At 44.3% G+C, this 15,978-nt stretch overlaps 1 long non-coding RNA gene across 1 annotated transcript in view; it reads left to right on the forward strand.

Moving 5' to 3' along the window:
• The first annotated feature begins 483 nt into the window (after window positions 1-483).
• LOC122811231 overlaps window positions 484-15,978 on the forward strand; it is a 1,439,925-nt gene continuing 1,424,430 nt past the window's right edge. The window contains exon 1 of the long non-coding RNA XR_006366228.1: window positions 484-542. This is a non-coding gene — a long non-coding RNA (uncharacterized LOC122811231). The remainder of the gene's footprint in view (window positions 543-15,978) is intronic.

A 15,978-nucleotide genomic window follows, 5' to 3' on the forward strand; every position in this document is an offset into this window, starting at 1 on the left:
GTTCTAGACTTTTCAGACTCCTTTGGTTTTCAATTGTTGTCGTCATCCATGGAGTCAGTTGTGCTGTACCTTTTCCTGCCAGTGCACTACAATGATACACACAACTTGGCTTGGTCAGGGGTACTAAGTATGTTTGAAAACCACTGATGAGTGCTTTTACTGCAAATTATCATGTTGTAAGGATCATTTTTGTTATTTACTGTATTCAATTCTTTTTAAATGTGTAGGGTTTCTGTTGTATGTACTAAATGCTTAACATACAGGTTATTTCCACAGTATGGTATTCTGATGTAATGAGCTTTGCAATTGTGCCTTTCAGCTTTGCACAAACATCGTTCAGAAGGAAGGGCATAAGAACAGGAACTTTTGTAGCCAAAATATTAATGACATCTCTCTGTCATGCTTGTTTCCTTGTAGGATAGTGTTTATAGTGGAATCTGATAAACATTTCTGAGTTGCTTGTGATTATAACTCATTGCTTTTCCTTTCCAATCAGGGCCAAAGCTTGAAATCAGGAGACATCAGAGGGACTGAACTGTCTGGTAAGCTCATGTTCATTTTGAGGCAAACATTTGCAAACCTGTTTTTGTTACTTATGCACCTCTTATGTGACCAAAGAACAGGATTGTTTTATTGAACGATATAGATGCTGTGAATGGCTCTTTAGCAGTAGTTCCTAATTTGTTCTTCTCCTGCTGTTGTTGTTGTTTGTCTTTTCGGCGTTTCACGGTTAGGGGTCGCCACAGCGGAACTCCGGTCCGCTAATGATTGGCAGTAGGTTTTTATGGTGCCGAGTTGCCAGCCCGACACCCAACCTTCAGAGTAGGCACGACCATTCACGCATGTCTTTCAAATGCCACTCGACCGCTGTTGCGTAATATTTAATACAGGATCTTTGTTTTATTTGATTGCAGTTTATTCTTAGTGCAGATAGTGAGCAGCATTAATTTGGGTTTGCAGCTCTCATTAAAAAGTTATACTTGTCACTTGGTATGTCTACTAGACTTTTCTTTGTTTTTGTTTAATCTTATAGTTTAACAGTAACAGATACCCCTTCCTTAGAAAATGCAGATCCACTAATCCCACTGTGTCATTTAAATAACAGAGACCCCTTTTCCTGGAATGCAGCAGGAAAGTGAGTACAGCAAATATTAAGCAGGTCAGTTTAGTTTTGGATCAAATCAGCTAGTCTGTTGTTAAGCAGAATTGTAAGATGGTGTCTACATCTTTTTTGAGAACAGCTGCAGAAAAATATCACAGTATAGACTAGCTCCTGACTGACTGGATTCGATTCCACAAACAATCTTTCAACTAAGACATCAGTATACTTGGGCCAACCTGACTATGTGGAAGTTTTACACTTAGTTGTGGTGCTAGTGACTGGGGTTCTGTGATAAATCTAGATGTCCTTCTATTCTCATGTTGCAATATTCATAACAGTAGGGAAGCAGCTGCCTGCAGCACCGGCCATCCAGCAAGTATACCAAAGTCTTAGGAAAGGGGATACATGTCAGAACTATAACCCGATGTCGACTGTATATGTGACGTCTACACGTACCCAACTCAGAACTTCTCTGTCGCAGTGATCTACGAACCTCCGATCGCCAGTTCGTGGCATCCATTTGTTCTGTTTGACTTCTGCTGTCTGCTTTCAGATAAGTACCCTTTTGGGATTTTTGTCTATATTCCTTCTTGCATTCCAGACATACATGTCAGCTAGGAAAGGAAAGTGTGCTTGTGGAAGACTAATTCCACACAAGGACACGTATGACTAGTGTTTGTCTTGTTTGGGGAAGGCCACAACTACAAGTCTTGTGACATCTGTGAATCCTTTGTACCTAAAACCTTATAATGTTGCTTGGTCTCTTTATATTTAGAAAGCCAAAGACTCAGATGTTTGGCGTTGGGTGTGGAGGGCAGAGCAGGTATATCTGAGAATCTGCCTTGGAAGAAGGCCAAAAAAGTTAGGCCTTACGCCCATGCTGCACCTCAGGAGTCTGGTGAGACACTCGAGGTGGATGTCAGCCCAAGGTCCCATCGGATGTCGGTTTAACTGTAAAAACCAGGATCCGTGATGGAAGCCAGTTCAGCAAAAACCCAGAGTACATCTACTGAGGTTGTTCAACATCAGGCCCTGATGGCAAGCGGGAACCATGGCTCAGAGGGGCATTACTATCACCTTACTATCCATCCCGACGTCGGCTCCCAGACCGAATACTTCTCCTTTTTCTCTAAAGAAAAAACAAAAAAACAAAAGGAAAAACACAGAACTTTTGAATCTGCACCTGGATAGGAAGCCTTTTCCAAGAACTTGTTCATAGCCTTCCAGGCCCTTCAATCTCAGGTGTCCCAACCTGTCCTAACTCCTGTGCAGCCCTTGGAGGCGTCTCCTCAGATGAATCCCTGACCTACTGCTCCCAACTTTAGTCTCCCAAAGACTTTGCTACCTCTGAGGAAGAAGACACCATTAGCCCTGATTCTCCTGGAGAAGAATTCTCTTTTGGGGACACTATTACACTAATGAGAGATCATTTTAAATGGGAGGTCTCTGATGCATCCGAGATTAAAAATAGGTATTTTGAACTCCTGCAGATGGACTAGCCTTCTCCATCTGCACTTCCTCCACTGCTTCCAGCTTTCCTGAATGCTTTTCAGACTGCATCTCAGGTACCAGATTCTCAGTCCCTAGCATCTAAACAACCTGATAGATTTTAAAAGGTCCCCCAGCAGGCAGAGTTCCTGTTCAAGAATCCTCCTGCAGACGCGACAGTCATTGCTGTGTCAGCAGACAAATCCTCCAGACAGTTACTCTCCACTTCACTATATAAGGATAGCAAATTCATGGACAGTCAGGGAAAGAAAATATATACTTCTTCCACCTTAGCCATTAGAGCAATTAATTATCAAACCCACATGGCTAGGTTTGTTCTAGATACCCTGTGTAAGGCGTTTGCACTATTGTCTGATGTGTCAGATTCCCTGCCAAGTGCCAGCTTTCTGCCCTGCTCTCTACTGCCTCTCAGGTGACCAGGCATTCCATCAAGTGCAGTTATGATGCTGTAGAAGTATCATCCAAATCTGCAGCATCCGGCTCTGTACTGAGAAGGTGCTCCTGGCTTGAGACTTCAGCCTCTACCCTTGGATGTACAGGCCAAGTTACTTGATGCACTTCTGGATAATAAAGCCCTTTTTGGCACTGCTTCAGTCTCTCTCCAAGAAAAGGGCAATGAGGTGCAGAATTGAAAACGTTTGCTCATCCCACCCATTTCTAGATACCACGAGAATTACCCACAAAGGATCAGTTTTGTAAGGAGGCAGTCTTCTCACTCTACTGCTCCCCAATCTAAGGGATGGAGACACCCTAGGAAGCAAACCACTCTTAGACCCTCCTCCACCTCAGCCTCTACTCCCTTTCGGAGGCAGCCTGACCCAGACAGAGCCTCTCCACTGTTACCAAACCCTTTGCCCACTTCCACTCCCCTGTCCCTCCATCTAACTCTTTCCCTACCCTCCTGGTGGAAAATAACTTCAGAGACTTGGGTTCTTTCCATCATCCAAAAAGGTTATTTTATAACTTGGTGGGCATTTCCTCCCTTCCAGGGAATCCATCAACCTCCTTCAAATCAGCTTCACCTTTTTTCTTCTAGTCTGGATCAGCTCCTATGTCAGGGCACAATAGAAAAAGTCCCTCGAAATCAGACAGCCAAGGGATTTTATTCCAGGATGTTTTTGGTCCCGAAAAAGGATGGTCCTTGGAGATCAATTCTGAACTTGTCTACCCTCAATGTGCATACCTTCAAGATGCTAACCTTGTAACATCTCTTACCTGTTATCCCCAACCAAGCCTTCATGGTATCCCTGGATCTGAAGGATGCCTACCTTCATATCCCCATTCACCACAACTACAGGAAGTTCCTACACTTCTCAGTAGGTTCCTTACATTTTCAGTTTTCTGCATTGCCATTTGGGCTGTCTACAGCTCCAAGAGTATTCACAAAGTGTCTAGCTCCGATTATCCCCCACTGCAGAATGCTTGGCATACAGATATATACCCTTACCTAGACAATCTGTTGATCCTGCACCAGGAGGTGCCGCTCCCTCTTCCAACACTTAAACATGGTGTGCAACATCTTGGAGGACCTAGGGTTCACAGTGATCCAACAAAAATCCCAAATGGCACCTACTCAAGACCTTGTCTTTTTAGGGTGCAGAATACGAACAGACAAGATGTCAGCTTTCATCCCCTGCCAGAGGGTGGAAATCCTCACCCACTACTTCCAATCTCTCCTTCCCCTCCCAGCCCTCTCAGCCAGGGAATTTCTGAGGGTCTTGGGTTACACGGTATCCTTGATTCCCATACTTCCCTTTGCCAGGCTGCATAAGGGAAAGTTCTAATGGGTCTTGAAAAATTTGTGGAACCAACACTCCCATCCTCTGGATGTCACACTCCCTCTTTTCCCATGCCTGAAAAAGGATCTGGCATGGTGGATTTCATCCATCAGCCTCAATCAGGGGATCCCCCAGCAGACCCCTCCTCCTTCGCAACACCTCTACACAGATGTATCAGAACTGGGTTGAGGGGCCATTCTGGAAAGCCACAATGGCCAGAACATTGGGGGAACAGGGGGAGTGGTCCATCCAGAGACAAAGGGACCACATCAGTATCAAAGAACTGAGAGCCCTTCTTTTGGCACTACAAACCTTCCAACAAATTCTACTGCCAGGCACGTTGAAGGTAATCACAGACAATATGAATGTTTTGTGGTATGTCAACAAGCAGGAAGGGACAAGGTCCTACTTACTTTGCACCTTGGCAATTCAAATTTGGTCCCTAGTGGCGAAACTGCACATTCACCTGCAAGCTGTATACATCCCCTTCGGCAGAGAATGTGAAGGCAGACACCTGCAGCAGAACCACAGCACCACTTCACAAATGGATGCTTCACAGGGATGTGTTTTTGGATCTTATTCACAGGTTGGGTATTCCACAGGTAGATCTGTTTGCCTCCTCTTAGAACAGACAGATGCCACTGTTTTGCACCAGAGACCCGCATCCACTGGCTTGGAAGGTGAACACCTTCTCATTTTTATGCATTCCTCCCTTCACACTGATTCAGAAAGTCCTTTCTGAAGATCCAGGGGGACAAACCAAAATTCCTACTGGTGACCCCCTTTTGGCCAAGACAGCATTGGTTTCCCCTACTATATCAATTAGCCAAGGGCAATCAACACAGGTTACCTCACTGATTCGACCTAATCACACAAGACAGGGGATCCCTCATTCACCCCCAGGTGCTAAACCTCAAACTAATAGAAGTTTGATCCCCTTCAGACACCTGTATTCAGAGGATGTACTCAATGTCCTGCAGGAGGCCAGTAAACCAAACACCAGGAGAAATTATGTAACAAAATGGAAAAGATTCTGTAGGTGGTGTCTCAACAACAAACAGTACCCCGTCCTTGCTCTACTACCCATGGTTCTTTCTTACTTGTGTAAGCTTTTACAGCCAGGGCTGATGTACTCTTCTGTAAAAGTGCATTTGTCAGCCATTTCCACCTGCCTTCCTTTGGTACCTCCTTTGGCATTCAGTTTAGAGGTAAAATCCTTCTTAAAAGGGGTTCTCCATATCAGACTCCCTTGTAGACCAATCCCTCCATCCTGGGATCTTAATTTTGTGCTAGAAAAACTCACACTGCCTCCTTTTGAACCAGCCCATTCAGCATCACTTAAACTGAAATCCAAGCCCTTATTTCCTGTCCTCCTTACGTTATCTTCCATAAAGACAGGGTCTCCCTCAGGACCAATCCTTTCTTCATGCCCAAGATGGTTAATGAGCTCCCCTTGAATCAGACCATTAATCTCCCTTTTTTCCCCTCAACCTCAAAACTCCTCAGAAAGAACTCTGCATTCCCTGGATATTCATTGACAACTGAGATATTACCTAGGCAAGACCAAATCCATCAGAAAGTCTGACCAACTTTTTGTCTCCTTTCACCTTAGAGCCTTGGGGAAGGCAGTGTCAAAACAGACAATTGCCTCATGGATTTCTAAGGCAATCTCTTGTTGCTACTCATTTCATAGAAAAGAATTGAACTCCAATGTGAGAGCTCATTCTATTAGAGCAGCTGCATCTTCATCAGCCTTTTTTTAGGGGTGTGGACTACGCGTTCATTCTGGAAGCAGCCACTTGGTCTTCTGTACATACTTTCATAGGTTCATAGGTAGGTACTAGGCTATTGGCCCTAGGGTCTATATAAGCCTAGCCAAAAAGGTACCCCTGGCTTTTGCCACCCAAGAAAATTATTTTCCTGTGCCTCTGTCGAGCAGAGCCACATAGGTGATCCCCGGGGTGAATTTCCTATTTCCCATCCAGTCATCAAGATTTTTCTTGGAGTGCTAATGAGGAGCTTTGTTTGATAAAGATACATAGTTTGTTCCAGAGTATGGGAAGTCTCTGGAGCAAGAATCTATTCCTCCAGCATGTTCTGTTTATTGTGGTGATATGGTTTAGGTCCCTGGTGGATGTAGCTTGGAGGATTGGGATTTCTTTAAGCCGAGCATGTCCAACAGCTCTGGGTTTGACATAGCTTTGTATGTTAGGCAGATATCGCCTCTGAGTAGGCGATATGCGACGGAGTAAAGCTGGAGTTTTTTGAGAAGGTCTGCTTAGGGCATCTGCTTTAGGCATGTGATTCTTTTAGTGAGGTATTTCTGCTGCCTTTCCAGTTGTTGCAGATGTCTTGAGAGGTACATACCAAACGGGGCATTGTATTCTATAATTGGACTAATGAGGGATGAGTACAGTGGGATAATGGCTTCCTTTTTTCAGGATGAAAAGCCCTTAGTGATGAGGTGTGCCACATAGAAGGATTTCCTGACTGTTGTGGCGATGTGGTTATCGAAGGTGAGACCACTGTCCACCTGTGTCCCTAAGTCTCTTATCACACTTTCAGTGTTTAGTGTACTGCCACCTATGTGGTAATTCATGGGTACATGTTTTTTCCCAAAGTTCTTGGCACTGAGCTTGAGCCCATGACTCTGGCACCAAGCATGAGTTTCTGTAAGGCCCTTTTGTAGAATATCCACATCATTTAGGGATTCAGTAATGGTTCCCAGTTTGTAGTCATCTGCGAACTTTGTTAGCCAGAGTCCTTTAGTGTTGGCTTGTACTTGAGAGAAGTAGATGCCAAACAAGAGCAGTCCCAGGACTGAACCCTGAGGTACTCCACTTGTCTGGAGCTGGATTTGGAGTCGGCTACTTTTACAGTGTGGGTTCTGTCAGTAAGCCAGTTGGCAACCCTACATCACTCGGGTTGCCAACTGGCTTACTTGTAAGTAAGCCAGTTGGCAACCCATCGAGTGACGTAGGGATTAATGCCCAGGTTAGTAAGTTTATCTATGATTCCAGAGTGGGGGATGGTGTCAAAGGCCTCGGCGAGGTCCAGATATGCTGTGTGGACCGCCTTACCCTCGTCCACAGCTCTGGAGACTGATTCGAAGAAGTCAGTCAGGTTCAGGAGACAAGATCAGCCCTTCACGAACCCAAGCTCGGTGGGGTCCAGTGTTTGAATGTTGCTAATGTCTTTGTTTATAAATTCCATGATGATAATACGTTCCATGGCCTTGCAGATCAGGCTCGTCCGACTGATGGGGTGGTAGTTCCCAGGATCCAAGTTGGATCCCCCCTTGTGGAGTGGGATAACTGTAGCTGTGCGTCACTCAGTGGGCACGAAGCCTGAGGTGAGGCTATGATTAAACATGACACTTAGGTGAGGTGCCATTTCATTTTGTAGTTCATTTAGTACACACCCCCGGATGTCGTCTGGTTCCATGGAAGGAGTATTGTTAGCTTTGGAGATTCCTTTTTGTACCTGTGTGGCCATTATTACTGGAATTTGGCAATCTTTCGGTATTGAGATGGGCCCTTTAGTGGGTGAGAGGGTGGTGAAGTTGGCACTGAATCGATCTGCCAGGATATTGGCAATATCCTTGGGATCAGTATATTTAATGCCATTCTGTTGTAGCTCAGAGCAGATCTGAGCATTGCCATTTAGATTCTTTGACATAGCTATAGAATGCCTTGTGGTTGTCTTTGGAATCTTTGGCATTTTATTTTCATAACTAGCTTTGGAGGATTTTATGAGGGATCTCAACTTCTTACTGAGGCTGGTAAGGGCGATTTTTTGCATCTTGGGATTTTCCTCTTTCTTCCTTTTGTTGTAAAGTTTGGTCTTTTTAATACAGTGTTGAATATATATATATCAGATTTTAGTTGCTCATTGAAAATAACACCAAGAAGTTTAGTATATGGGGCAGGTTGTATCGATGGTATTGTCAAGAGAAGAAATGGTGAATGTTGATTTGAGGTTAGAGAGGGCCTTTGGAAAAAAGAGTAGTATCTTTGTTTTTTGAGATTTAGTATTAGTTGGTTGTCGGTTAGCTATTTTTCTACAGATAGGAAGCTATGCTGAGTAGTAGAGAGGAGGTTATAGAAACTCTCAGAAGTAGAACACATAAGTGTAGAGTTGTCCACATATTGTGTCAGGAAGGATGCTGTACAGGAAGTATGCAACTGTTTTTTGACAATATTAAAGAGTAAAGGGCCAAGAATCGAGCCTTGAGGCACCCCAGTTTGGATTGGTAAGTAAGGGGAGCAGGTAGCCTGCCATCTTACTGATTGTTGTCTATTAGTGAGATAGCTAGTGAAACATTTAATAGTAGAGGGAGATAAGATGAGTTGTGATAGTTTATAGAGAAGTTTGGAGTGTGATACTGTATCAAATGTTTTAGAAAGATCAAGAAAGAGGCAAGAAACCAGTAAATTTTTCTCCATGGCTTCAACAACAGTTTGAGTAAAGGACAGTAGGGCAGTAACATGTACTATGATGGGGTCTGAAGTCTTGTTGAGTAGGGGTTAGGAGGTTATTATCTAGAAGGAACTTAATAACTGTCTATAAATGGACTTTTCAAAGAGTTTAGACAGTGGAGAGAGGATAGCAATAGGTCTGTAGTTGGATGGTTCATTGCTGTTGCCTCCCTTCTGTAATAGAGTGATAAAGAATGATTTCCATATATCTTGGACAGTGGCTTCTTGAATTAATCTGTTGATCAGGATAGTGATGGGGTAGGCTATTGAGTGACCGGCTAGTTTAAGAAAGAGGGGGGAAGTTTGTCAGAAGAGGGGGAACATGCCTTCATCCTAAGCAGGAGAGATTTGATGTAGGTTGTCAGGATGTAAAAGGAGAAAACTCTGTGCAAAAGCCCTCCGTTCACAATGCTCTTATGCAAATAAGATGATCCAACAAGCCTGTAAGGTACAGTAGGTATTGGATCCAGTCAGAGATGCCCCCCAGGTATTCCTCTCCCCTTAGCTGTAAGCAAGCAGTAATGCCCTCTAGGATATGTGTTAATGTGGAAATAACACATGCCTAGGGGTATTCTGAGGCCCAGAGCTGCAGGCAGAGAGCCTCTACACCTCTGGAAGGGCATTATTTGCACAATAACACACACCCTGGAAGGCATTATTGGGCTTAGAGCATGGGCTATCTATAAAGTTTATATATATATATATATATATATATATATATATATATATATATATATATATAAATTTTATTTTTTAGTATATTATTTTATTTATTTTACATTTGTTTACTGGGAATGTCCGACTGGGCTAGAAACCCATTTTTAGCAGAGGCCCAGGGAGAAAAGCTCCATAACAACAATTTAACACTTGTAGTAATAGTCAACAAAGTAATACAAAATGAAATGTGAAGCTCCAGTTCAGCTGTTAACAAAAATGATAGTACAATAAAGGTCATATACAGAATCACCAGAGAGACAATATAGATAGGAACTGTATATAACAGAGTGTTTTTTGTACAATAAACATATCACATAAACATATCGCATCAAACGTTTATTGGTAATGTAATTGCATTATGTGTAAGAAAAATATGGTAAATATGGGTAGTTGGAAGAAATAGGCTAGAGTAATGTGAAAGAAAGCAAAAGTCTGGTCAGCCTGAAGTTGTGCATTTTTTGGTTAGATGTTCCCTAAAGAGCTGTTTAAATTTGGATATGTTATTTTTAGTATTTAACATGTATTGGGGGGGGGGGAATTCCAGGTCTTGGATATTTGGTTTGAGAAGAGAGAATCCCAGTAACTATTGTTGGCCTTAGAGACTTTTAGTAGACGCTTGTCAGATGATCTCAGGGTTCTACAGTTATTGTAGGATTGAACTAAGTTTTTGAGTGCAGGGCAATTATCAGGTTGGTGAATGAATAGTTGTTTGTTGATTAAAGGATAGAAAGTTGGGTAGTTCGATCCATTTTAGTTGGCGGAGAGCATAGCAGTGGTGTAATCTGTAAAGATGGTTTATCAAATCTGACAATTTTATTGTAAAAGGCCTCTAATTTAAGTCTTTTTTTCTGAGATTTGTGAAAATGGGAAAGACTTATAGAAGGGTGGAGAGTAGATGTGTCCTGGCTATGGAATGTGTTGGTAAGGAATGGCTTGGCTATGTAAAGTGAGCCAAGTTTGATATGGACATTTTTGATGGATAGAGCTAAGTGTTTGTCAGTGTTTAGGCAGTTGTTGATTGTGACCCGAACAAGTTTGTTGTGATCGACAGGTTCAAGTTTGGTTTTATTGGAAAAGTAGATGATAAAGGAGGTATGGCGAACAGGTGCTTTGTTATATGTGAAGAGCATTTGCTTTGTTTTATATGGACTGAGTGTAAGTTGGTAGTCAGAAAGCTAGTTTTCGATCTCTGACAAGAATCTTTGGGTTCTTTCTAGGAGTTCAGGTAGGGAAGGAGCTGAGTATATGAGGGAGGAGTCATCCGCATATTGAACTATGGTGGCTAGGTGGGTGGCAGTGCTGAGTTTGTTAGTAAAGATGGTGAAGAGGAGTGGACCAAGAACTGAGTCTTGTGGGACCCGAACTGAGATGGGTAATAGGGTATTGAGTTTGTTTTGCAATTTGACTGCTTGTTGTTGATCAGATAAGTAGCTGTGAAACCACGAGAGGCCTGGTTGGGTAAGGCTTGAGGAGGCCAGTTTATTGAGTAATTTTTGGTGGGATACTGTGTTGAATGCCTTGGACAAATCAAGGAAAATGGATGAGACAAGTTAGCCATTGTTTCTGAGCTGGTTGATAGTGTTGATAAAACTTGTTAGAGCAGTTGTAGTGTTGTGCCTGGGTCTGAAACCATGATGGGAGTTAGAAAGAAGTTATTGCTTAGTAGATATTCCAGGAGTTGGGAGCAAACACGTTTATTAAGAATTTTGGCTAGTGGAGGGAGTATAGCAATTGGTCTGTAGTTTGAAAAATCTGTTGAGGAGCCATCTTTGTGCAGAGGGATGATATTGGAAATTTTCCAGAACTTGGGGATATATTGCTCAGAAATGGAGTGGTTGATTATAAGAGAAATTGTTTAAGAGATGGTGTCTGCTGCCAATCTGAGAAATTCAATAGGGAGTAGATCCGCAACAAAGGATGTGGGCTTTAGTTTGTTTAGAAGTTTTTTTTTTTTTTGTGTGCTAGTTTGTATTGGCTGATTGAAAAAGAGTTGAGGTTGGGTACTTTTCCTTTGGGGACAAATGGAATGGACTTTTTGAAGTGTGAGTTATATTGGGAGGCTGTGCTGTCTGTGGTATTTGTGGTGGTAGGAGCTGGAGTTGTAGAATGCCCAAATTTTAGGAGGAGTTTTATGGTTCTCCAAATTTTTTTGATTATTTTGGTGTTTTAGTTGGATTGTGGTATAGTACAATTTTTTGTCTTTTTTTTTGCCAGATTTCTTATTTCTTGATAGGCTAGAAGAGAGGCTTGGTTCTTGGTCTCTTGATATTGTGACCCGGCTCTGTCTCTCTGTTTGAAGAGTTGCTTGGTGTCCTTAGCCATGGTAAATGTTTTGATTTAACATGGATCTTTCTAAGGGGTGCCAGACTGTATAGGATGTCAAGGAGTTTATTATTGAAATATTGAACTGCAGAATCTAAGTGGAGATGTTTTAGTGGGGTGCAGTCGCATTGTTTTAGGAGGGATTTGAAGATCTCGGTGGAGAAATTTCTTTTGTTGCTGACATGTTTATATATGATGTTTTTTGTAGGGCATGTCTGGTGCCTAATTAAATAGGTGGGTAGATGATCTCTAAGGCTGTCTGGAGGGTCTGTTTCTTAGAGTCCAGTCCAAGATTAAATGCTTGTCACTGTGTTTGTCAGTTCTGGTTGGGGAGTGTATTATTTGGGAGAAACCGTAGAGGTTAATAAAGTTGGAGGGGTTGTCTGAGGAGCAGGTGTACCAATCCAAGTTGAAGTCTACCATTATAATGGTTTCCTGATTAAATGTGGAGGTAGACCAACATCAGATCCAAGCTGGCAACTTAGCACCGGCAGATCCAAGGCTCGAGCTCCTCCCTTTCCCATAAGCCCCTGCTGTTCTCTAACCCCCATATCTTGTTTGCTGTGTGTTTGCTACAGACATGATCCATCTGGCTCTTGCTTCAGTTAAGTACTTTAACTTGATTTTGTTAACTTAGCTTAGGTTATCTTCACAGGTTTAGCTCCTTTAGTCTCTTTAGTGTAATTACTGTTAGTAGTTTACCTCTCCTCCCTTAGATGTGCTAGCTTTGAGTGTGGTGTAGATTCCCACGTTAGTCCATGTTTGGTGCCCTTTATGTTGTTAGTGCCCCTGTTAATGTTAAGGCTTTGTAGTTCTTTAAATTATGTCTGAAAAGCCCTCTGGTTTTAAAAAGTGCTCCTTGTGCGGTCAGAAGATGCCTAATTCCAACCTGCACAAGGAGTGCCTGTATTGTTTAGGAGCTCCTCACCAGGAGGTTGAATGTAACATTTGTGCTGCATTCAACCCCCAGGGCTTTTGTGGAGCACTGAAACAAGCTCCTGCTAAAAGGTATGGTGGAGGGGGGTCCCTTGTTTTCCCCCCTCTAAGGCTTCCTGTTCTGACGCCAAGAGAAAGACCCCTTCCATTCCTCCAGTGGCTTTTAAAAAGCTGAGGCTGTCAGATCCTAGCTCCCCAGATCCGACTCCAGCCCAGGCTATCTTGGATCCAAGATCTTCAGATTCAAGGCCTTTGGATTCTTCTGCCAGTTCCAAGGCCTTCTCTGATCAGAGGCCCTCAGATTCGGTCAAGACTAGACCAGCTTTGGATCTGACCAGTTCATCGAATCCAATTGCTCCTTCTGCTAGACTGTCAGATCCAATAGGCTTGTCGGATCCACCCATAGTTATCAAAGATGTAGCCATGCCTAGTTCTTCTAGGCTGTTGTTCCAGTCGGCTCCTAGGCCCTGGAGGCAAACTCCTGATCACCGAAGCAGATCCTCAGGGTCTCCAGCCAAGTCTACCCACTCCTCCACTTCCTCCAGATCATCCAAGAGTTTGTTGCCTTCCGATATGGACAGGATGATGAGCTTTCTCAAAGCCCATATAGAGCTGGGGCTTCTGGCATCTCCAGCCCATCAGGCAAGGGGAGCCTCTTCAGTTCCAACTCTCTGTTCTCCTGTTCCAACCCAAAGGGCTTCAGAATCTCAGGACCCAGTTATCTGCTGTCAGATCCTGATGAGGTCTAGTATTCTCTTTTTCTTGACCCCATCAGAGTCTGTGGTCTGCTGCGTTCCCCCACCTTCTGATAAATGTGGGCCCTGTGCTGGAGTGATCAACGCCGGCTCCACTGGAACAGGGTTGGGTCTGGGTTTTTTGGACCAATCTCTTCCACTAGGGTCTTCGGCCTTTGATAGCTCTGGACTGGTATAATCTGGGGGCTTTGGTGCTTTATCAGGGCTTGTCCCTCTTCTCCAAGGGACTTCGCCTTCTGGGGTGGGGATGAGACTGCTTCCAGCCTGTTGGCCTTCTGGGTGGTAGAGAGGACCTTCTCCAGGACTGGAGCTACATCTCCCACCCCTCTGGGTACATCTCTGCCCCTCTCTGCCTTGGGTGGCAAGACCTCCCATCCTGTCCAGGGTCAGCCCTCCCATTCCAGCCATCAGGAGGTTTCTTCCCTGCATGGGGTCCCCGCATCTTCTGAGTCCACCCCAGAGCCCCCTACAGAGGAGGCACTTCATAAGAGAAAGTGCAAGAAGAGGCACTTGGACTCACCCTTTGAGTCCCGCACAGAGGACACAGACCTCGATGAAGGAGATGACTTCTCTAGATCTCCGTCCGATATTGTCTCCTTTGGAGACATCCTTGAGATCTTGAAGCAGAAGGGCAGATGGTCTCTTCAACCCCCATCTTCGGAGGAGTCCATGTTTCTGAAGGCAGTCAGGATGGGCCCATCTACTTCCTGGGTGTTCCCCCCTGCTAACGAGTTGGTTGATCTTATCGCCAGCAGAGCCTGGAAGGAGACTGACACTATAGAGCCAGTTCCCAAGCGAGATGAATAATTCATTAGCATCCCCCCTCCATGGACCGCCCCTTGTTGAGCAAAGGAGTTCTGGTCGATGCCATTGTGGTTGACGCTGCCACCAAAAAGGAACTGCCAGAGAAGAGCTCCACAGTCCATCCCCCTGAACAGGGAGTATCGGGTGATAGACTGGCATGGAAAATGTGTGTATGCTTCGGCTACCTTTGAACTGACAATTACTTGGCACACTTTACCCACCTTCAAAGGAACCTGATCAAAAAACTCACCACTTCTGTTACAGAGTTATTGCTGGCAGAGGACCTCAAGAAGGTGTCTTCCAAGCTTTCTGCTCTGATGTCCCTCGCTAATTCTTCAATAAGGCTAATTTCCAATGCTATGGAAGTTACCTCTCGAGCAGCAGGTACTGGCATAGCTATAAGGCAGCATGCTTGTTTACAACTGTGTGGGTTTGCAGAACCCTTCAAAGCATCTTTTACCAATGCCCCCTTTGACGGGTCCACCCTCTTTGGACACTCCGTGAAGGACACTTTGACCCGTAGTGAGCAAGAAGAGAAGTCTTTGTCCGCAGTCTGGATCAAGCTTCCTACTCCTCAGAAGTCTTTCTCCAAGACCCAACAAGGACTAGGAAGATGTGGTTTCAGAAGTCACAGTCTTCCTTCCAGGATGGTCCTGATGATTCCTCTTCCAAAGGTGGGGAAGAGGATTCAATGGCAGATGTTGCCGTAGAGGCAGGGAGGGGGCACAAAATCAGGGCTCCAGGGAACTTTACTCTGAGCAGCCCTTTCACCACTCCTGAGGCATTGCCTGACTGCTCTGCCCTGAAGGCAGTTGGGGGTCATATTTCCCATCACCCACTAGCCTGGACAAACATTACCTCCGATGAGTGGGTGTTAAGCATCATCTCCAGGGGTTATTTCATTCCCTTCTCAGAACCCCCTCCTATACGAAGATACCTGCCTAATGTTCCACCCCGTCAGATGGAATTGGCCTTCAATGAAGTTCAACAACTTCAAAAAACAGCCATTCAAGAGGTCCCAGCAGGACAAAGAGGATCTGGAACTTACTCTTGCTTCTTTATAGTGCCAAAAAAGACTGGGGACCTGCGTCCTGTTTTGGACCTCAGTGATTTGAATCTGTCAGTCAAAAAGTCCAAGTTTCGGGTGGTCATTGTTTAGTCCATTCTGCCTGTCTTATGCAAGAATGACTGGATGTGGCTGTGTGGATCTCCAGGAGCATACTATCACATCAAGATAGACAGGTGCTCCATGAGACATCTTTGCTTCTGGTTAGGGGCCAGTCATTACCAGTTCAGAGCCCTACCCTTCAGACTCACCACAGCCCTCCAGGTGTTTACCAAATGTATGGCAGTGGTAGTGGCTCACCTGTGGCTGCAGGGATTTCAGATATTTCCAAACCTCGACCATTGGCTCCTCACGACACCCTCGAGGCATTAACTGTCCCAATACATCCATTATGTCCTTCTCCTTTTCAGTCAGTTGGGGATTACCATCAGTCTTTTGAAATTGAATCTGCTCCTCATGCAAAAGTTGGAGTTCATTGGAGCCCAGCTAGACTCCGTTTCAGAGATTGCAG

The sequence above is a fragment of the Protopterus annectens genome, chromosome 9.part0 (genome assembly GCF_019279795.1).
Source record: "Protopterus annectens isolate FY-2018-M chromosome 9.part0, PAN1.0, whole genome shotgun sequence".
In the NCBI taxonomy this organism is placed as follows: Eukaryota; Metazoa; Chordata; order Ceratodontiformes; family Protopteridae; genus Protopterus; species Protopterus annectens.